Raw genomic sequence first — 8,704 nt, forward strand, 5'->3', positions numbered from 1 at the left:
GGTTAATTTTTTACCCAAATCAATTGGGTTATTCCATTTACCCAAAATATTGAGTCAAATTAATAACCCACAAAACAGCTGAACAAATTGGGTTGCTTTGTGAGTTACTATGTAATTTGACCCAACGTTTTGGATTAAATAACTCAAAAAAGTTGGTTATGTTCATTTTTTACCAAATTAATTTGAGTTAATTAATCAACCCAAAAAGTTGGGTCAAACGAATAACCCACAAACAAGCAAAATAAGTTGATTGTTAATTTTATTTATTTAATAACGCAACAAGTTGGGTCCGTCCATTTTTGACCCAATTTGGGTTATTTTTGGACCAGCCGTGCACGGTCACAACCTGTCCTAGACAGAACGGGAAGCCTGGCAGTTCGCTAATTAGTGTCCCAAGTTTCTTGTAATCATTCATCATCAACATTATTATTATAATGTTATCAATTATGATCCCTCAAGGGAACTTCAACCTGGACTCAGTGGAACTCTGCTATTTGCAGGGGATAGGGATCGAGCCCGACCGTGAATAGAATTTTTTTTGGTTGGGCTGATAATGGAGCAGATGTGTTGTCATGTAAGCCGACACCTTTGGAGCTGCACGGAAGAGGAGATCCATTTGGAGAATCAAGTAACAGGCCGCAGTGTTTGACACTACTGTGAGCTGCTCAGTGGCCAAGGGTTCCGTGTTAGAGGGAGCCTCATGGCAAAGAAGGAGGGTAGCCAGTCCCCTGATGCATGTTTACCTCAACACTGGAGAGATCTGCGAGAATGGAGCATCGAGAAGAGACAGGACCACAGAGTAAGACCAGCAGACCGGAACATTTCTTATGCATGTTTTTTTTTTTTTACATTGGACTCATGGTAACTATTCAATAATTTCAATTAAAAGACAGAATCTTGAAACTTTGAGATAAAAAATTAATTATCTCCCTTAATGAACATGTTTTTTAAAAGCCGCCTCCAGCAGTGTGGGAGTTATTAACTCTCCACATCTTAAATGAGTTGCTAAATAACTATCCACTCCAGTGACTGACTGACAGCTTTAATTAGACGTTTTCATTTATTAACGCAGGAGTTGGTGAAGTGGTTTGTTGGCCTGACTTGAATTCTTACTCAGTGACGATGTGAATGTGAGTCTATATGTGCCCTGCGAACAGTTTGTGACGTGCCTTTCAGCACCTTGAACAGCTAACTGATGGAGAGAAAGAAACACGGCGCGCTGAAAGGCGACCCACCAGGCTTTCGTTCTGTTTTCATGTTTCTTAGACGGGTTTTTGACTGGAGGAAATTTCACGAGCTGCCATTGCAGTCCAGTCACACACATGCAGCATTCAAAGAGTCACTTTTAGTACAATTGCTAATAATGGACCTAATAAATAGAAGGAAAGTAGAAATGTTCTTCCTTTGTTCTTTGTTAATCCTTCTCCTATTTTCAAAAGGTTTGTACCATTGAAAAGCTTGCTGAACGCAGAAAGAGACAACATAAAAATGTCAATCATTTTTTAATTCATTTCAAAGTTAAATTAGAGAATGCTACGCACAAAACATGAAGAGGAAAATAAATTAAGAGCAAAGAATGAACAAACACTGCAAGAATTGTTAAAATAGATGATAAGAAATAAATAAAGCACAACAAAGAAGCCTTTTTAGTCAATGAAATTAACATTGGAAGCGAGAGAAAATTTTACTTTTTCATCATCGTTTGGCAACTGTAAGTTTCTGGAAATGTTTGAGAGACAACTTAGATTAATCAGGAAATGCCAGCAGTTCGATAGCTTGAACAGTAAGTATCATGTCTTTGTGTATTAAGGATATGCAAATCATTAAGTTCTGTTTTTAATGACGTTTTACACAACGTCCCAACTTCATTGAAATTAGTGTTAATATTATATTAGAAAGTGTTTGATTGCGATTTTCTTGCCTAATGACCATCAGGAGAATCCTCTGTAGTCATACAGTGCTAATGACCTTGGTCAAAATCTTTGTCTTTGTCTTATAATGGCCACATTATAATTTAATTTGAGGCTTCAACAATTTGAGTTGCTCCCCAGACAGACTCGTTAGATGTATAGAACACAATAAGCTTTGTGTTAATGCCAAATATTTGCAACTTTACGATCATTAGAAATAAAACGGACTATACTCCGTCTCAGGCAAGGAAATTGAAAGTGAGGTTCAGTTTTTCATTACTTTGGAAAAGTCAGTTTGCTAAAACGTGGGTCTGCTGTAATAAATGATGAAAATTGTTAATTTCTCCGTTTGGTTTGACCAACTTATCTTCGCCCCCTTATCTCTCTCTTGTGCTTCAAGGTGTGGCTCTTGCACATGCAAGCTGTCATCAGGTCTACGGAAAGAAAATTGGTGAGCTCACTCATGTTGCCTAAAAATCTTGGTTGAAGACCACAAAATTGAGCGTAAAAAAAAAATATATATATATTTGATCTCTATAAACAGAACTCGTAGTGTTAACTATTTAGCGCTTACTTTGCAGATGACAATAAACCTCTTCACAGCTACAGTATTGCAATAGAAAAAAAAACAGTTCAACACTAGTCATTCATACTGTTATTTTTCTGGAATGTCAGTCAACTACCAAAATTCATGCCTAGTAAAAAATATGTTTTAACCAAGGGTGTCAAAATGTTGGCGTTAATTTTGAGTTAATTTCAATTTTCTTTAACAACACTATTTATTTTATTTTTTTACTTCGAAAGCCTGTACTGGGTGAATTCCAGTCGCAACACCGCAGACACACCCACGTCAAAATTGAGCAGTAACAAATTGAATAATAATGCATATATTTGTAGATACTGGAGTCAAGTTGTATTTTACAATTTTAAAAATGTGCAGAATTTCACAAGTTACTTCATGTTAAAGATTGGATGGCTCTTCATGTGAAAAGAAAAATGCACTGAGCTGTCACCAATGTCTTACAAATGCAACTATGCCATCTAGTGGCAGAAAAACAACTTCAATAAAAAAAATCTATGTAATTCTCGTTTTTATAGTAAAGTACATATTTTTAATTTTAACTCAATTTTATGAATTATTATGAAATGACTGCATCAATGACTAAAAGATGCAGCCATGTTTCTAATAGTTCAACTTTTCCCCCAACTTTTATGTTAACAAGAGTATGAAAAGTTAGAAAAATATTTTATTGTACATTAAGAATAGATATAAAATTAGTTTTTTGATTGATTAATCATGAGTTACCTATCAAAGTAATGTGATTAATTACGATAAAAAAAATGTAACCCTAATTTTTACATTTGTATGTGGCCTCTAGTATAAACAACATATTTACATAAACAATATAATCATGTACATTTAAATAATAGAAGTAATATTATTAGGATTTCCCTTCATTTAATGTATGTTTTGTTCTTTCCATCTGTGCAGATTATCAGTCTTTTGTTATTGTGACCAGCTACTCAACATTACAAAACAATTAACTGCCAAAATTCATCAACTGGCAGCAGGCATATGATTTTGCTTTTATCAGTTTTGTTTCTTATTTCTGAACGCTGTAACAGGCCCTGCAAGGCTACCCGTTCCTTGAGCGAGTCACTATGTTTACATGCAGTCAATAACCCCTTGTAAACTGGAATATTTACACAAGATCATGTCAACACTTGAGCTGTCAAACTATTAAGTTAATTACATCTTAGAATTTTGATTAATCGCTTAATAAAAAAACGTGTTTGTTTTTTTTATCACAATGCTCTACTTGTAGCATAATATCAGCGATAGTGTTTGTACTTATAGTTAAATATGGGCAGTGAAGTTAAACTAACATCTCTTCTCCATATTCCAGAACGCTTCACTGGAGAAATTTCCTCGCCGTGATTGTGGAAACAGTCCAGAAGATGTGACAGCAAAAGCTAAGACAAATGGAATGTACAGGGTTTGTGCTGGCCGGCCAATTGGAGGAGGCTGACTTGAGGATTGCGTTAATTCACATTGTGAAGCCTTTTTTTCCGATATCCTCACCTAAAAGGTGTAGAACTCCAAACTTTGGCTGATAATTGTCAGGTGTGAAATAAACATGTTTTCAGTTGCTTGTAGCATGGCATCAACCTCCGACTGATTTCAATATTATTTGCCATTTAGTTAACACCGAGCTCAACGACATATTCACTATCATCCAACCCAATCACGACAATTATGTCCCAATGTATAGAACAATTTCCTCACTGACAAATGAGTCTTGTTGTTTTCTGCCGCCTTACTTAAATGCTTGATTCCTTGTTATTCTGGTTGTCTCCCTCATATAACAATATGCATTCATTTCACATTCCCCTGGCCCCAAAAGGCAGCCGAGTTATTTCTGTAACAGACAGAAAGCACCTCTGTGATCTGTAACGAGACCGAGTGTTATGCATCCACTCTATTAAAAACTCAATGATGGCAAATGTCTCTGTGTCATCGCGTACCAAGTCCCAGTGCACCGCTGGCCGAAGCCGAGGGAGCTAATGTGGCTAATGTTTCCCCAGGAACGTCGCCTCTGCCAAGCATGCACTCTAATCATGCACTGTGCAATCAAGGCGATATGAAACATGAATCTGCGCAGGTCCACCTCTCGCTGTCGCCTCCCCGCACTGATGAGCCTGTCGGACTCAAATAACAAGGTGAAAGCAGGACTTTTGTCCATTTGGTCCGGTGAAGGTAATTAGGATGGTCTTCCTGCCAACATTGGCAGAGCACAGGAGTTAATCTAATGGCGGGAGAGACCCATGATGCTTAATGACCCCTCCGAGAGCGCGACACGGGTTGATGGGGAGCGATGGCGGCTTCAATGCAGAGTCCTTTCATTCTATTTAACTCCTGCATTGCAGACTTAATTTATCATCTCTCCGCCAGACTTAAAGACTCCAAGTGAGGACTGGAAGGCATTAAAGCGACATCAATGATTTTATTGTCTCTTGAGAGGCTAAAGATAGTCAGAGCTGTTGACTGTTAAGGAAGGATAAGCATTTTGTCATTGATTCACCAATGTGACGCAGACTAATAGTTCCTGTCATTAATCATCATTTACCAATGCTGGATGCGCTCATGTTGCTGAAAAGTCAGGTCAGCTGCACGGTGATTTCATTAAGAACAATTTGGATTGAAAAAAAAACTTCTTTTTTTTTAATCATCCTTTGGACTTTTTATCATAATAAAACAGAAATATTTTGTCCTTTCTTTTCTTTGGTCCTTCCTCGGGTCTCCTGACGGCCTCACGACTCTGGCTGGAAGTGTTCGGTTTAGGTGAACGGTATGGGATTTTTTTTAATAGGTTTTAGGTGAACTAATGAATACACACACACTCACACGCACGCACATACACATACTCACCCACATACAAAAAAAAAAGAAGGAGAGCAATGATGATATGTCAAATCGGTAAAATTACCGAATGAACAATACTGAGCTCTCCAGAAAAAAAAGAAAGAAAAAAAAGAAATATTTTATACCAAAGTACAATAATGCTCTATGTCAGGCATGTCAAACTCAAATTATCTCAGGGGCCGCATAGAGGAAAATATATTACCAAGTGGGCTGGATCGGTAAAATAATGGTATATAACTTAAAAATGATTGCCGTCAATAATGAGCAAATTTTCGCTATTTGTGGGCCAGCCCTAAATTACAGAGCTTAAATGCAATCATACTGTTCCAAAAAATACACAAATGCAAATGGAACGCGGCAACACTTTGCCTGTATGAGTTTCGGACATGTTAAAGCTACCTGTTTTGCATATATATTGTTCCCAGAATGCATTATGTGGCGCAGTTAATGAAGTTGTAAGGACGTGAATCCTTGTCATATGTATTTGTGTTACCAGTAATCGAATTTGTGTCGTATTTAACACATTTCTGTCGGTCTATGATTAAATTTTTTTTTTTTTTTTTTTAAATTAAACAAATCATAACTTAAGTTTGTGTGTAAAACTCATCTGAGGGCTGCTTGTGAAATTACAAATTTATATTTATATAGATTCTTTTTTTTACTTTGTCTCGCGGGCCGGATTAAACCCCTCTGTGTGCCTTATCCGGCCCGCAGGCCGTATGTTTGACACCACTGCACTATATAATAGAGACCCCCTAAAAAAATGTGTGTGTGTGTGTGTGTGTTTTAAATACATTAAATATGTTTGAATGTTGCCTAATCGCTAAAAACTTGTGAAAAGACTGAGAACAATTTAGTGCTGAATTGTTGAGAAATAGCATTAACTAAAATATGGTCCAGTCAGTGACATACTTGGGACCCTGGTGTTTTGAGCCCATCCTGCAGACACATCCACAGCGCCCCAAGAATTGGAGGAGAAAATTTAGGGACTACTGTTCAAAATTTTTGAACCTCATTTTGCTCGTCAATTTTTTTATTCATTCTAAATAATTTGACATACTTATTAACAACACTTCTCTGTGGTGCATTAATTTTACAAAATATTTTTGGGGTCAATTTACTGGGTCTGTAAAAATAATAATAATAATAATAATTTTGTCGGCTACAATTGAGGACTACAATGTGGCTGTCTTGTGCCAATCTAAAAACCACAAAATGCTGTCATCCAAATTGTACTAATTTGAGAAAACAAACAAACCATATAAACACACACACAAACAAAAAAGGTTTATTTTTTCCCAGTTATTTTTATTAGCTAATTTACCATTTCTTGCTATTCAATTCACAAGGCTAGCAAAGCTATGGGAACACATTGTTTTGATAGTATAAAAGCTGTGCCACAGCTAGCTATCCCTTATACGAGCGATGTAACATTATTTATTTATTTTTTCATTATTCTATGTACATGCCCTATAATGGACAGTAAAAATTCATTTCTTAAGCACATTTCAGAGGCTAGACTTTTTCTCTCTTTTTTTTTTTGCTTTTAATGAAGAGTTGAGTCAGTACTAGTTTATTACTACTAGATACTACTAGTATCTTTGTCTACAGATGTGCGAGCATTTTTGCTGCCCCTCTTGCTCTACTACATTAAAGGTGACTTGTGTTGGGGTGATTAGTGTCCGTAGAAAAATCATAGCCAGCATAGTCAACATCATTACCTGTCCTCTTTCCTTTATAGAGCCAGATTAATTTTTTATTGGTGTCTATGTCTGTGACCTTTGCTTTTTTTTTTTTTTCAAGCCTGACAGGTGATTTTTCTCTTGCCTTAGTGTTGCTTAGCAACTTGTGAAGAAAGAACACACCTCAATAGATGTCATTTCATTCAACCTCAAAGGGTTAGCATAGCATGTCTTTTGCTTTTTCCGTTGCGGTTTCGTCTGAAAGGATGACAAGAAGAGAAGAATATATCCCTGGAAGGTTCGGTGAATATAAATGGACACACAGACTAAGTATAAAAGACTAGGGTTATTTGTCCAGTGTTAGCAACTTATTTAGTCTCTTCTTGATAGTTGGAGATCATCTCCAGTAGTCATGTGGATGACTGAGTTAAAGTTTTGTTTCTGTTCAGTCTAGTTTAGCACTGTTGCTACTAGTATTATTTCAGTATGTCTCTATTTATAAACCAGAGGATGTTGTCAATCTCTGTGAAATGTGGACTTTGACTTGTGGACTTGCGATTAGCGGCTAGCTACCTTGACATGTTTCAACTTGCTGTTTTGTTGTTGTTTTTTCCATTATAAAAAGGACATTGAATTTTATCTTCTGTGACTGGTGATGTGCATTTGTGTCAATCTGTTTTGGATTTTTGACAAGAGTAAAGATGAAGAATGCTACATTAGCTTGTCGTGTTAGCCGCTGACTGGTTAGCTGCCAGATATGCTTGTCATTTGCCAAAGTTAGTGTTATATGTGTATGTGTTATGGTTTAGACATTTCAAGGCACAATAGTAGTCTAAACTGTCCCATAAAGTTTCCTGCTAAATTACCTCTTAAATATTGACTGAGTCATCATATTGTAAATTGGCATTTTAAAAAAAAAAAAACATCTTGGAAATAAAGGTAGGAAGCTAGGTGCCATATAGAAGAAGTGTGTATTTGATTTTTCATTATATTTTAGCTGGGCACAACAAACGATTTTGATTTTGATGTTTCCCAATGTGGAGGAAGAGGAAGTGCTTATTAAATAAAGGCTAGCAGCTCACTTTTCTTAGAAATTGCCATGGGTCTTGTATCATTATCGTGAGGCAGAAGTCCAGAGAGAGCCCGACAATGGCTTTGATGCTGTGAAAGTGAAAACTTCAAAGGGTTACACAAGAAAGCGTCACAATCGAGGTATGGAACTATGCAGGTTGGAGAAAAGCAAGTCATTGAGTGATGAAAACTTTCACATTCCGTGTCTGCACAACACAGAAATAGCGTACATCCATCCATCCATCCATTTTCTATCAACACTGGAGAAAATTGAACTCGATAAGGATTTTAGGCTGCCCTCTGCCGCAATAAGTTTTCTCTGTGCAACAGTGATTCGCAATCTCGGTTGTGAGGACCTCGAAAAGCAACCGTCACACAACATAGGATCTTGAGACGCACTTTAAATGCATGGTGGGAGACAACCACATGTATTTTGGATTTTACTCAAGTCTCTTTAGTTTTACTCTACTGGTTTCAGAAAACAATCCTCAGAATAGCCTTTGTGGCACAGCATGACTCCAAATTGTGGGCATCTCTGCAATGTTAATGCTGTAATGTTTTTTACTTGAGAAATATACTTTGTGCATGAAATCTTCTGTGTCTATACGTGGCTGAAG

At 36.8% G+C, this 8,704-nt stretch overlaps 1 long non-coding RNA gene across 1 annotated transcript; it reads left to right on the top strand.

Moving 5' to 3' along the window:
• The first annotated feature begins 506 nt into the window (after positions 1-506).
• On the top strand, positions 507-5,880 carry LOC144055303 (uncharacterized). Its single transcript, XR_013294830.1, has 3 exons — positions 507-799; positions 2,311-2,361; positions 3,818-5,880. It is a non-coding gene; the product is annotated as an uncharacterized LOC144055303 (long non-coding RNA).
• Positions 5,881-8,704: the final 2,824 nt, after the last annotated feature.

The sequence above is a fragment of the Vanacampus margaritifer genome, chromosome 7 (assembly GCF_051991255.1).
Source record: "Vanacampus margaritifer isolate UIUO_Vmar chromosome 7, RoL_Vmar_1.0, whole genome shotgun sequence".
NCBI lineage: Eukaryota > Metazoa > Chordata > Actinopteri > Syngnathiformes > Syngnathidae > Vanacampus > Vanacampus margaritifer.